The sequence below is a fragment of the Choloepus didactylus genome, chromosome 4, assembly GCF_015220235.1.
Source record: "Choloepus didactylus isolate mChoDid1 chromosome 4, mChoDid1.pri, whole genome shotgun sequence".
In the NCBI taxonomy this organism is placed as follows: domain Eukaryota; kingdom Metazoa; phylum Chordata; class Mammalia; order Pilosa; family Megalonychidae; genus Choloepus; species Choloepus didactylus.
In genome coordinates, this window is record NC_051310.1 from 152,596,152 (window position 1) to 152,609,147 (window position 12,996).

At 37.0% G+C, this 12,996-nt stretch overlaps 1 pseudogene; it reads right to left on the reverse strand.

The window, feature by feature from the left end:
- Window positions 1-1,690: 1,690 nt before the first annotated feature.
- Window positions 1,691-2,591, reverse strand: LOC119531195 (annotated as a pseudogene).
- Between the last annotated feature and the right edge of the window lie 10,405 nt (window positions 2,592-12,996).

Consider the following 12,996-nt stretch of genomic DNA (forward strand, 5'->3'; position numbering starts at 1 on the left):
ACACACACACCACATAAGTAAAAATAAATGTATACAAATATTAAGATATTTATTACAGTAATTGGCTCAGGTAACGACAAGAATTGGCAAGTCTAAATTATGTAGGGTAGGCTGAAAGTTGGGGACCCCAATGAAGTTTTGGTGATTTCCCCAGAAGTTGGCTGACTGTGGTAGAGATAGAAATTCTTCTTTCTCTTCCAGGTTCCATTAACTTCCAGCTGTTGGCTGCTACCCATGGCTTCCTCTCTCTGTGACCAATTTCTTTTGCTTATAAGGATGAATTCAGCCATCAATCAATTTGGGCATATCTTAACTAATAACATCTTCAAAGTTTCTATTTACAAATGGGTTCACACCCACAGGAACAGCAGTTGGAACCTGAACATGCCTTTTTATGGGGGATATGATTTAACCCCCAACACCACTACAAGGCAATGCCACACAAAATATGCAAACTTTGACAATGCCAGACAATTGGTTAATTATTAGTGGTTACAGACACCAGTAGTGCTGGTTTTTGTATTAAAAACTGTGCACTCTCAGAATGAAAATGAACAAATATCCCTCAAAAATCAACAGGCCACCCTTGCCTTGTTCGGTTGGGAGAGAGAGAGAGAGAGGAGAGAGAGAAAATCTTCTAAGCTTGACTCTATCATTAACAATTAGTTGTCTGAACTTGGGAAAGCTATTTTATTCCCTGGCCTTCAATTTCATCATCTGTAAAATATATGGATCTGATCATACAATTTCTATTTCCTAAAAATTCCAGCAATTAGTCACATCAAATATGTTGAAGGACCACTGTTTCAAGGAGGTAATTTAATCAAACACTGTGTTTAAACTGGAGGAAATGGCTCAAATCATGTACCAAGTATCATGGCACCAAAATAACTTGTTACTGCTTAGAAAATAAACAAATATCATATATGCAAGTGAAAAACTTAGATTCTGCCTCTAACTAGCAATACCTTGAAAAGTTACTATATCCCTGGGTCTTAGTTTCCTTTTCTGTAGAATGGGAGTGAGGGGGAATTTATTACAGATGATTCTAGGATCCTTTACATCTTTAATATATCCTAGACTATAAAAATTTTCCTGGATTTTACTGCACTTTTAAATCTGTGTGATCTACTCTGGAATTTTGGGACTGAAGATTAATAAGATAAATTCTTATTGTTACAAAAGAAGGATTACAAAAATATTAAATAGAAAATACTTTTACTTACCAAAAACACTCCATTTCCTTCTGTCTTTTGAACTTAAGAAATTCAGTACCACTGTCACCTGTAAAATTCTGTAACTTATACAGTGTACAAGGTACTATACGAAGTGCTTCCAGATTTTCCTCTTTTTTTAAGAGACTGTTGCAAGAGACTGGGAAGGACTGTGCTCTTTCTTAGAACACATGAATGTCTTAGGGAGAGGAATACTCAATTAAATGTTGATATCTGAAAAAAAGTAAGATATTCTAAATATGATTCCTTGTGCTCTAAAATGTTGAATATGGGTTTGATAATGTCCAGTAGTAAATGTTATGTTGCATGACCAGAATTTGGTGACTTCTGTGGTTGATTATAGATGTAGTTCTGCTATGAAGGAATATTGATTTTCTGTGATAGCATCACCATTTTGACGAGCTGAATGAGGCGGGTAAATGCTGAACAGGTATTTTATCTATGCTCAAGTGAAATCAAGGGATATGATCAGTCTTCCTAGACTGAACTATTCAGCTGCTTACTTTCCACAAGGAATCCTTGACGTCTTTATTTCTAAGGGTGTAGATCACTGGATTCAAGAGCAGAGTGAAAATCGTATAGAATACCGAGTACACAAAATTTGTGAAAGGCCAAAGAAAAGGCCACAACTGTGAAGCAGGCACTGCATGTGGAGAGAGCTTTGGAGGAGCCACCAGAAGAACACTGCCAAATTGTGACCAGGATGACAGTGTAGGAGATCACCAAGAGGATGAAGCACACTAGGGCAATCATGCCGCTGGTTGAGATCATGAACACCCCCAGAATGTAGGTGTCCACACAGGCAAGTTTAATAACCAAGGGGAGGTCACAAAAGAAACTGTCCACTTCATTGGGTCCACAGAAGGGCAAATTCACACTAAATGCTAATTGACTCAAAGCATGGAAGATGCCAACTAACCAGGAAAGTGCCACAAGCCCAACACATGCTCATGATGGTTAAGTAATGTAGAGGTTTACATATGGCAACATAACTGTCAAAGACATGGAGATCAGCAGTACAATCTCAGCACCTCCTAAGAGATGCAGGAAGAATATCTGGGTGATGCAGCCTTCAAAGGAGATGGTTTTGTGCTCACCGAGGAAGTCGGCAATCATTTTGGGGGTGGCAAAGGAGGCCAGAGACATGTCAATGAAGGATAGATTGCCCAGTAAGAAGTACATGGGGGCATGAAGGCATGGCTCTGATATGATGGTGAGCACAATGAGGAGGTTTCCCAGCACCGTGGCTGCATAGACTATGGAGAAAAACAGGAAATAGAAGATCTGGAGTTCCCAAGAACTGGAGAGACCCTTTAGTAGGAATTCAGTTACGACTGACTCATTGCCCCAGGCCATTTACTTCAATTTTAGAGTCTGGGGCTCTGCATTTCCAGATAGGAGGTTGACTAGGAAAGAGCACAGTGATCAAACTCAAAGTGAGATCTTTTGCGTAGAATGATTTGATCCCTGCTGTATCCCTGCCCTACCCACAGTAGTCAAATATTTCCCCAAATGGACTTTCCAGAAACTTTAAATGATCCAATTCAAGATAATTCTTATGACTTAGCCATTTGTCCTGGAGTAAAAGGCAAATATTCATAAAAGGAATAAAAATTAAGCTATTTGAATATATACTCCTCGGTTTGTGAAATACGTTTTAAAATTTCGCAGCTAGCTGCCAACAGGTTGTGAAGGGAAAGAGAATGTTAACCTTTTTCAAAACATCATGGTGATTGTGAAAGACAGAGGAAGTCTGTTTGAAAATCATGACTGACTATTAGTGGGAATACAACGGTGGAAAGGAATACGGGCACTGGTCTCTTGCAGTGGGTGGGGAAAAGGAGTAGAATACTGGAGGAGGGAAGATGGTTACAAAGAAACATCACCTGTTTACATTTTTTAATGAAGATTGTCCAGAATAAAAATGAAATAGACTTTCATTCTTGGTCCTTCATTTCAGAGTTCTGCAGACTTTCGCTATGTCCCTTGCCCTGTATCACCAGAACCAGGCATTTTTAAAAGCCTGATGTACATGGTGTGGTTGGAGCCTGAGGGCTTCATACTCTACCATGCATAATTTAAATAAAACCACTCTATTAAATATCATGCTGCTGGAAGCCAGATATTTTTGCTGCTGGATTTTACAGACTTTAACAAAAGCAATTTGAAACAGAAGACTCATTTGTTTCCAAAGTTTACTTGGACCGAATAGGAGACAGAATTACACAGAGGAAGAAAATGATAAGGGTAATTCTGAAGAAGATGTATAATATAAGATGTCTCAACAGTTAAAACTAGACTAGTTAAAGAAACTCTCACTGAGAAATAAGATTTTATAAAGTGCAATGAAAGCAAATTGAAATGATATATGCATAAAATCCATGTCAAAACACCTTTCACCTTACCACTAAACCAAACTTTTATTTCTTAAAACTCTGCAATAAATATGCATTCTAAATAACTGGTCCAAAGACTAAACCCCATTTAGGCATGCATCTATCCACTACTCTCACTTTTTGTTTTGAAGTTTTGTGCCCTTTCTTTGACTCCACATTTATATTCTGACTTTACCCAACCCCAGAAACTTTTAGATTATTGGTCTCTGCACACACGTACCTGATATTGAAATGGATGTCCCCAGCACACCTGTCACTTGAATTAGTGCAACAGAAATAGCAATGGTCTGAGACTCAGAAAATGTGGATCTAAATTCTGTCTTAGGTTTGTGAGATCGGGTAGATTTAATGAAACAACTGGAGCCTCATATTCTTCATATAATAAAATGAGTGGGTTCACCTAGATGATTTTAAGTCTTTCCCACTTACCTATCAATAATCATTGAAAGCAGTGACAAGTGTTCAAGAGTGACCTTAATACAACATATTCCTAATTTCTGGGAAAATAAGGTTCACAGTCCTTGGGACCTTTGTATTTATAATGTCTGTGTTGATGATCAATTGATTCAGTGAATTGCATGGCATGAAAAAGACCAGCTGCTGCTTGGGGAATAGACTAACATTTAATTTGCAGTGGGAGTTACTGAAACATTCTAGTTGATTTGGCCAGAGTTAAAGATAGATCACAAAATGTTATGACTGCCCTTAAGTGTTTTAAATACAGGACATGGATGTGGTGGGATTGGGAAGAGTACAGAATCACCTTTGTCTTGGACCACAGCAAAGTTGAGACTTAGAGGGTCTACTATTTGACTTGCAGGGCTGGAAACACTATATCTCAGTTCCTCTATAAATAAGGGCAAGGCCTGCATCTCTTTTGCAGAAAAACTCATGAAGTAAATAATAGAGTCAATGAATGTTTGAGACTTTAGATTTTACCATATTCACTTGAATCATTATGAGCTAAGGGAAATGAAGTAATGTCCGGTTTTAAAACTTAGAGTATGTAAAGGATTTTAAGAGATCCTTCAGTTAACTCTTTAGTTAAAATCTCCTCAAAATCCAGAATAATAGCCAACAAAATTTAGATGCAAGACATATTAATATTTTACCCTATTAAGAAGAATTATAAAAATATTTAATGTGTGCTCAGCTTGTATTCATGAGGTAAAAAAAAATAATTTGCAGAAGTTACATTATATGCAATTGTGTGCTATAAAGACCACTGAATGTTGGGTTTGGAGGTCTGAGTTTACATCAAGGTGCCAAATTTTACTATATGACCCTGGGTAGGTTACCACATTATTGCCCTGAGTCTTAATGAGAGTTATAAAATATACCCAGTTCCATATAGTAAATATCAAATGAGATTCATATCTGTAAGCACCTAGGATAATATGTGACAATTAGTAGGTACTCAGTAAATCTTATTTCTTATTTTTACTTTTCAGTGGGAGAGATCTACCCTTTTCACATTGTCTCTACTTCATGGTGTTCTGAAGGACTCAGGTTAATCTATATTTTATTCTTCCTCTGAACAAACACTGGGATATTTAAATACCATCTTTTATTTTCCCATTTTCTGTCCCCTCTACTGGTCTGGTCATGTCTTCTTTGCCTTATTCCCTGAAAAATTCCCTGGATACCATTTGCCTTGGCCCTACTTGCTGATTTTGTCAACCAGGAAATCTAAAGAGGGAATCTGATATATGACCACAGACCCAGGTTAAACCTGTTTGTACCCTTGGACATATTTGTGCATCTTACAGAGAGGTCTTCTTAAGACTTTGACCTTAATCAAAATGAATTCTTCATGATATTGTATTGTAACATCATGGCAAAGCCTTTTTGCAGGCGTGCAAAACCATTTTTAAAGATATTTCCCCAATTTACTATCTGAAATCAAGTGGGAGACATTAACCAATAAAATTACCCAGAGAATGTTATTAGAAGTATAGAACTTGGAAAGGAAAAGGTAAAACAATACATATTTGCAGAAAGTTTCATTATATATTAGCACAACCCAAGAGATTTAATGGAAAAGCTACTGCAAATAATAGAATTTAGTTAAGTAATAATATATAAAATTGGCATTTAAAAGACAATAGCCTTCACATAAATAAAAAATAGAAGCAAAAAAGGAGCAAAAATACATAAATTTAAAGGAAATACCCAAAACCAATGTGAGGAAAAGTATTAAAACTCTCCTATAAGACACAAATATATACTTGCGCAAATGTATACCATGCTCTTGAATAAGAAGACACACTATCAGGAGATGTCATTTCACCTTATGTTAATTTATAAATTTAATACGATACCAAAACAAAAAATACCAGTCTTCTTTGACCTAGAAAAGCAGGTAACTAAATTATTTTGGAAAAATGGCATACACACAAACAAAAGGAGCTCTACAAGGCAATAAACATACTGTAAAACTGCATAAATGAATTCAATTAATGGATTTACAAAGAATTGAAAGAAACAGAATAGAAAACTTGGAAATAAACTTAATTACACATGGAAATTAAGCATATGATGAAGGAAGCACCTCAGATGAACAGGTAAATAAGGACTTTGTAATATGTTGTTTTGAGATAATTGGTAGACATACATAGCAAAAGATAAAATGACATTCATTCTTCATACCTTACCTGTAAATACTCAAAATGGGACAGAGATTTGGATGCAAAAATCAAAACTACTCAGATACCAGAAACACAAAGTTTTCTCTGATTTGGGAGAGAAAATCATTTCTAACTGTAACTCAAAATCCAAAAGTAAGGGAAAATAAAAAAAAAAAAAGAAATGATTACATAAATAAGTTGTCATGGTAGAAACAACAGAAGAAGAGTTAACACCTAAATGAAAACCTGGGATACATTTTCAATTAATTACAGCAGGCAAAGTATTGGTGCATTAATACATAACGAACCACTAAAGATAAAGAATAAGAAGACCAAACATACTGCCTAGAAATGGAAAAAGAAGTGCAAATGACTACTATTGACTATATAAAAGATGCTGAAACTCTAGTAAGAGAACACATTTTAAATCTATAGCAAGATATCACTTCTCACTTATCATCTGTTAAAAGCACTTCTCATCTATCAGATAGCAAATTTCTAAATGTTGTAAAGCTTATTCTGATGAGGCTGTGGTGAGGTAATCCCAGTAGGAACGTGAAATGAACAGAACCCATGGAGGGGCATTTAACAGTATTTAGCAAAACACACTTGAAGATGGTGGACTGGTGAGGTGCATAATTTCGTCTCTCCCTTAGAGCAGCTGGCAATTACCTAAGAACTATATGAAACAGTGTTTTTGGGGTCTCCAGTAACCAGTCACACATCAGACATAAGTTTGGAATTGGAGGAAAAGCTGAGAATACAGCAAACATTGTAAATTCCTTGGACCAGGGGTCTGGCTTCCCTCCCCACCCAGACTTCACAGACTATCTTGCTGCTGGCTCCCTGAAAGGGGGGGAAAAAAACCCCAAAAAACATCAATCTGCTGAGGACAAGAAGGGAGGTTCAAACCAGCCTCAACTGCAGAATTAATTAAAAAATTAATTAACTAATTTTAGGAGCTGGGGTTGCTAAAGAAGGGCCAGACTCTGAGAGGGGGGGGGGCACATAAAAGCGGGCACCCATTCCCAGGTTGCAAAAAAGCCATTTCTTTTCCCCTACATTTTGTCCCTTCTGGCTTCTCACTGATTCCTTATCTTTTTGCATTTCAATAACCGCTGGCAGGGGTGGAATTGAAGCTGTTGGAGAGTAATTATGAGACAATAGCCCAAAGTACATCTTTAAATGCTCTATTCTGACACTGACAAAACTTCCAGGTTGGGGAAAGACTTTTAAAAGGGACTCCTTTTTTTTTCTTTTTTCTTTTTCTTGTTTTTCTTTTCTATGTTTGTTAATCTAAAAGTAACATACGTGGTTATTTTCTATCGGAAAGCCCAGGTTGAGGGACTAGGTTGGGCTTGGGGGGAGGCAGAGTACCCACAGCATCTTTGAGTTCTGGATTCACTTCTGAAGTTCTCCACCCCTGTCTTTAATTGGCAGCTCAGGCTGACCAAGGAATCTAGCTGGAGATTCCCCAAAGAGGAGAGGGGAGAAGGGAATAGTGCCCCTGAGAGACAACTGGATTTCCTAATCTGAGGAGGAGAATGGAGGGAGGTCCAGCTCAACTGGCAGTCCTCCTTCTGGGAACTCAGACTGCAGGGGCTGGAATTCATATTCTAGCTTCAGTCAGCCATGCCCCCAACAGGATCAGAGTCACCAGCAGAACTAAAGTCTCCATGTAAGAAAGCAATAAGTTTAGTTTTCACATAGAGACAGCATGGAATAAGGGAAATGGAGGCAAAACCAGTTTAAACAAGCCCCAGACAAAGAGAAGAGAGAATCTGCCTGCTCCTTATATGGAAAAGTAACCATAGTTACTGGTATGTAAAGAGATATGAGGTAAAATCAGAGGCGGGAACTCACAGCAAAAAAAAAAAAAAAAAAAAAAAAAAAAAAATTGGGGGGGGATAGGCTGATCAGTTCAAAATCTCAATAATGAGCTAGTTGGCTCTCTGGGATTGGCTGATCAGTTCAAAATCTCAATAATGAGCTAGTTGGCTCTCTGGGATTGGCTGTACAAATTAAAATCTCAAAAGATGAATTAGTTAGGCTGTAACCTCTGTAGTACCCAGTCAGTGGGGAAACAGGGGAGGGACTTGCGAATTAGGAGTAAGAGATTTAAAGATCACCATTCTCTTCCTCTGGCACGCCAGCCTTCCACGTGTTTGGCTGGATGCCCTATCTTGAAAGATAGTAAATAAATTCTTTTCTCCTCCAGAACCGAGTGAGCATTTATTCCCTTACAGGTACCGCTTTATTTCCAACATCCATACATCCTTATACTGGTGGGGGAGCTGCAGGCTGGCAAGTGCCACCTGCTGGACAGGAGAGGAAAAGCACCAATTCTAGAGGCCTCATAGGAGGGTCTCATTCTCAGAAAAACTCCATACCCTCCCAATGAGACCTGGGCCTCTCTAGACTGGGAAAATCTGACTGGGGTCGACCATAGCTGAGGAAACCCTCTCACAAATAGGTCACATAGAGGTAGAGAAAGAAACAGAAAAAACAAGAGGGGAAAAATTCTGATCAACTAAATAGAACCTAAGTTAGAGGTCTAGAATAAGTTGAACTAAATAACAGAGGCCAGAGAACAAAGCCAACCAACAAGAAAACCCCTAGGTAAAAGATAGAAAACAAGCTCCAGAATAAACTAATCAAGAAAATCAGATGCCTAGACAACTTAAGAGAACAAACCATATCAGGAAACATGAAAATATGGTCCAGCCAAAGGAAAAAACTAATAGGTCAACCAAGATACAGGAGTTGAGGCAAATAATGCTAAATAAATTCAATGAAATGAAGGAAGATATAGTGAAAAAGATGGATATAAAGAAGACACTGGATGATCATAAAGAAGAATTCATAAACTTGAAAAAACAAATGGCAAAACTCATGGGAATGAATGCCACAATGGAGGAGATGAAAAAAACAATGGAAGGACACAGCAGTAGATTTGAACAGGCAGAATAAAGGATCAGTGAACTGGAAGACAAGACATTTGAATTCATACACAGAAAAGAACAGATGGTAAAAAAATAGAAAAATACAAGCAGGGTCTTACGGAGCTAAGTGAGAACATGAAACACACAAATATATGTTTTATGGGTATCCCAGAAGGAGAAGAGAGGGGAAAAGGGGCAGAAAGAGTAATAGAAGAAATATTCACCAAAAATTTCCCAACTCTTATAAAAGACAGAAAATTAGAGATTCAAGAAGTACAACGTACCCCAAATAGAATAGATCCCAATAGACCTACTCCAAGACACTTACTGATCAGATTGTCCAATGTCAAAGACAAAGAGAGGATTCTGAAAGCAGCAAGAGAACAGCAATCCATCACATACAAGGGAAGGTCAATAAGACTATGTATAGATTTCTGCACAGAAACCATGGAGGCAAGAAGAGAGTGGCATGATATGTTTAAGATACTGAAAAAGAAAAACTGCCAACCAAGAATTGTATATCTGGCAAAACTTTCCTTCAAAAATGAGGGACAGATTAAAACATTTTCAGACAAACAGACATTGAGAGAGTTTGTGAATAAGAGACCAGCACTACAAGAAATACTAAAGGGAGTGCTACAGGCTGATAGGAAAAGACAGGAGAGAGAGAGTTGGAGAAGAGTGCAGAAATGAAGATTATCAGGAAAGGAAAGACAAAATGGTAGTAGAAAGTACTGCCCTAACAGAAATAACACTAAACACGAATGGATTAAACTCCCCAATGAAAAGACACAGACTGGCAGAATGGATTAAAAAACAGGACTCATCTATATGCTGTCTATAAGAAATTCATTTTAGACACAAGGACAAAAATAGACTGAAAGTGAAAGGTTGGAAAAAGATATTTCATGCAAACAACAACCAGAAAAAAGCAGGAGTAGCTATATTAATATTGGACAGAATAGACTTCAAAAGTAAAACAATTAAAAGACATAAAGAAGGACACTATTAATAAAAGGGTCAATTCATCAAGAAAGCATAACAATCATAAAGATTTATGCACCAAGCCAGAATGCCCCAAAATTCATGAGGCAAGCACTGAGATCACTGAAAGGAGAAGTAGACACCTCTACAATAATAGGTGGAGACTTCAATACACCACTCTCATCAATGGATACAACATCTAGACAGAGTATCACTAAAGAAACGGAGATGTTGAATTTTACGATGAATGAATTAGTCTTGACAGACATTTATAGAACACTACATCCAACAACAGCAGGATACACTTTTTTCTCAAGTGCTCATGGAACACTCTCTAGAATAGACCACATGTTGGGTCACAAAGCAAGTCTTAACAAATTTAAAAATATTGATATTATACAAAAAACTTTCTCAGACCATAATGGAATGAAGTTGGAAATAAAAGACAGAAGGTCATAAAATTCACAAACATATGGAGGCTAAACAATACCCTCTTAGAAAACCAGTGGGTAAAGGAAGAAATTACAAGAGAAATTAGAAAATACCTTGAGGCAAGTGACAATGAAAACACAACATCAAAACTTATGGGATGCAGCAAAGGCAGTGCTGAGAGGGAAATTGATTGCCCTAAATGCCTATATTAAAAGAGAAGACACAGCAAAAATTAAAGAGTTAACTGTCTACCTGGAGGAATTAGAAAAAGAACAGCAAACTAACCCCAAAGCAAGCAGAAGGGAAGAAATAACAAAGATTAGAGCAGAAATAAATGCAATTGAGAACAGGAAAACAATAGAGAGAACGAACAAAACCAGAAGCTGGTTCTTTGAGAAAATCAATAAAATTGATGGACCACTGGCTAGGCTAACAAAATTAAAAAGAGAGAGCAGATGCAAATAAATGCAATCAGAAATGGGAAAGGAAATATAACTACTGACCCTGCAGAAATTAAGGAGATAATGAGAAGATACTATGAGCAACTATATGCTAATAAACTAGAAAACTTAGATGAAATGTACAACTTCCTAGAAAAGCATAAACAACCAACATTGACTCAAGAAGAAATAGATGACCTCAACAAATCAATCACAAGGAAAGAGATTGAGTCAGCCATCAAAAAGCTGCCAAAAAGGAAAAGCCCAGGACCAGATGGTTTCACATGTGAATTCTACCAAGCATTCAAGAATTAATACCAATCCTGCTCAACCTCTTCAAAAAAATTGAAGAAGAGGGAAAGCTACCTAACTCATTCTATGAAGCCAACATCACCCTCATACCAAAACCAGAAAAAGATACTACAAAAAAAGAAAATTATAGACCAATTTCTTTAATGAATATAGACACAAAAATCCTCAACATGATACTCACAAATCAAATCCAGCAACGCATTGAAAGAATTATACACCATGAGCAGGTGGGATTTATTCCAGATAGGCAAGGCTGGTTCAACACAAGAAAATCAATTAATGTAATAGACCACATCAATAAATCAAAGCAGAAGAACCACATGATCATCTCGATTGATGCAGAAAAGGCATTTGATGAAATTCAACATCCTTTCCTGATGAAAACAATTCAAAGTATAGGAATAGAAGGGAACTTTTTCAATATGATAAAGGCAATATATGAAAAACCCACAGCTAACATCATACTCAAATGAGGAGAGACTGAAAGCTTTTCCTCTAAGATCAGGAACAAGACAGGGATACCCACTATCACCATTGCTATTCAACATTGTGCTGGAAGTTCTAGCTAGAGCAATCAGGCCGGAAAAAGAAATAAAAGGCATCCAAATTGGAGAGGAAGAAGTAAAACTTTCACATTTGCAGATGACATAATTCTATATGCAGGAAATCCAGAAAAATCTATAGCAGAGCTACTAGAACTAGTCAATGAATACAGCAAAGTGGCAGGCTAGAAGATCAACATGCAAAAATCTGTAGTGTTCCTATACACAAGTAATGTGAAACAAGAGGAGGAAATCAAGAAAAAAATCCCATTTAAAATAGCAACGAAAAGAATCAAGTATTTAGGAATAAACTTAACCAAGGACACAAAAGACCTTTACACAGAAAACTATAAGAAACTGCTAAAAGAAATTGAGCAAGACCTAAAAAAATGGAAGAACATACCATGTTCATGGATTGGAAGACTAAATATAGTTAAGATGGCAATTTTACCTAAACTAATTTACAGATTCAATGCAATACCAATTCAAATCCCAACAACTTACTTTACAGAAATAGAAAAACCAATAATCAAATTTATTTGGAAGGGCAAGGTGCCCCGAATAGCCAAAAATATCTTGAGAAAAAGGAATGAAGTGGGAGGTCTCACATTACCCGACTTTGAATCATATTACAAAGCTACAGTGCTCAAAACAGCATGGTACAGGCATAAGGACAGATATACTGACCAACGGAATCAAATTGAGTGTTCAGAAGTAGACCGTCACATCTATGGACAACTGATCTTTGATAAGGCAGTCAAGCAAAATCAACTGGGGAAGAGCAGCCTCTTCAATTAACAGTGTTTGGAGAACTGGATATCCATTTCCAAAAGAATGAAAGAGGATGCCTATCTCACACCTTATACAAAAATTAACTCAAAATGGATCAAAGACCTAAACATTAGCACCAAGACCATAAAACTCTTAGAAGAAAATGTAGGGCAATATGTTAAAGATCTTGTGATAGGAGGTGGTTTCTTAGACCTCACACCCAATGCGCGAGTAACCAAAGAACAAATAGACAAATGGGATCTCCTCAAAATTAAGCACTTTTGTACATCAAAGGACTTTGTCAGAAAAGTAAAA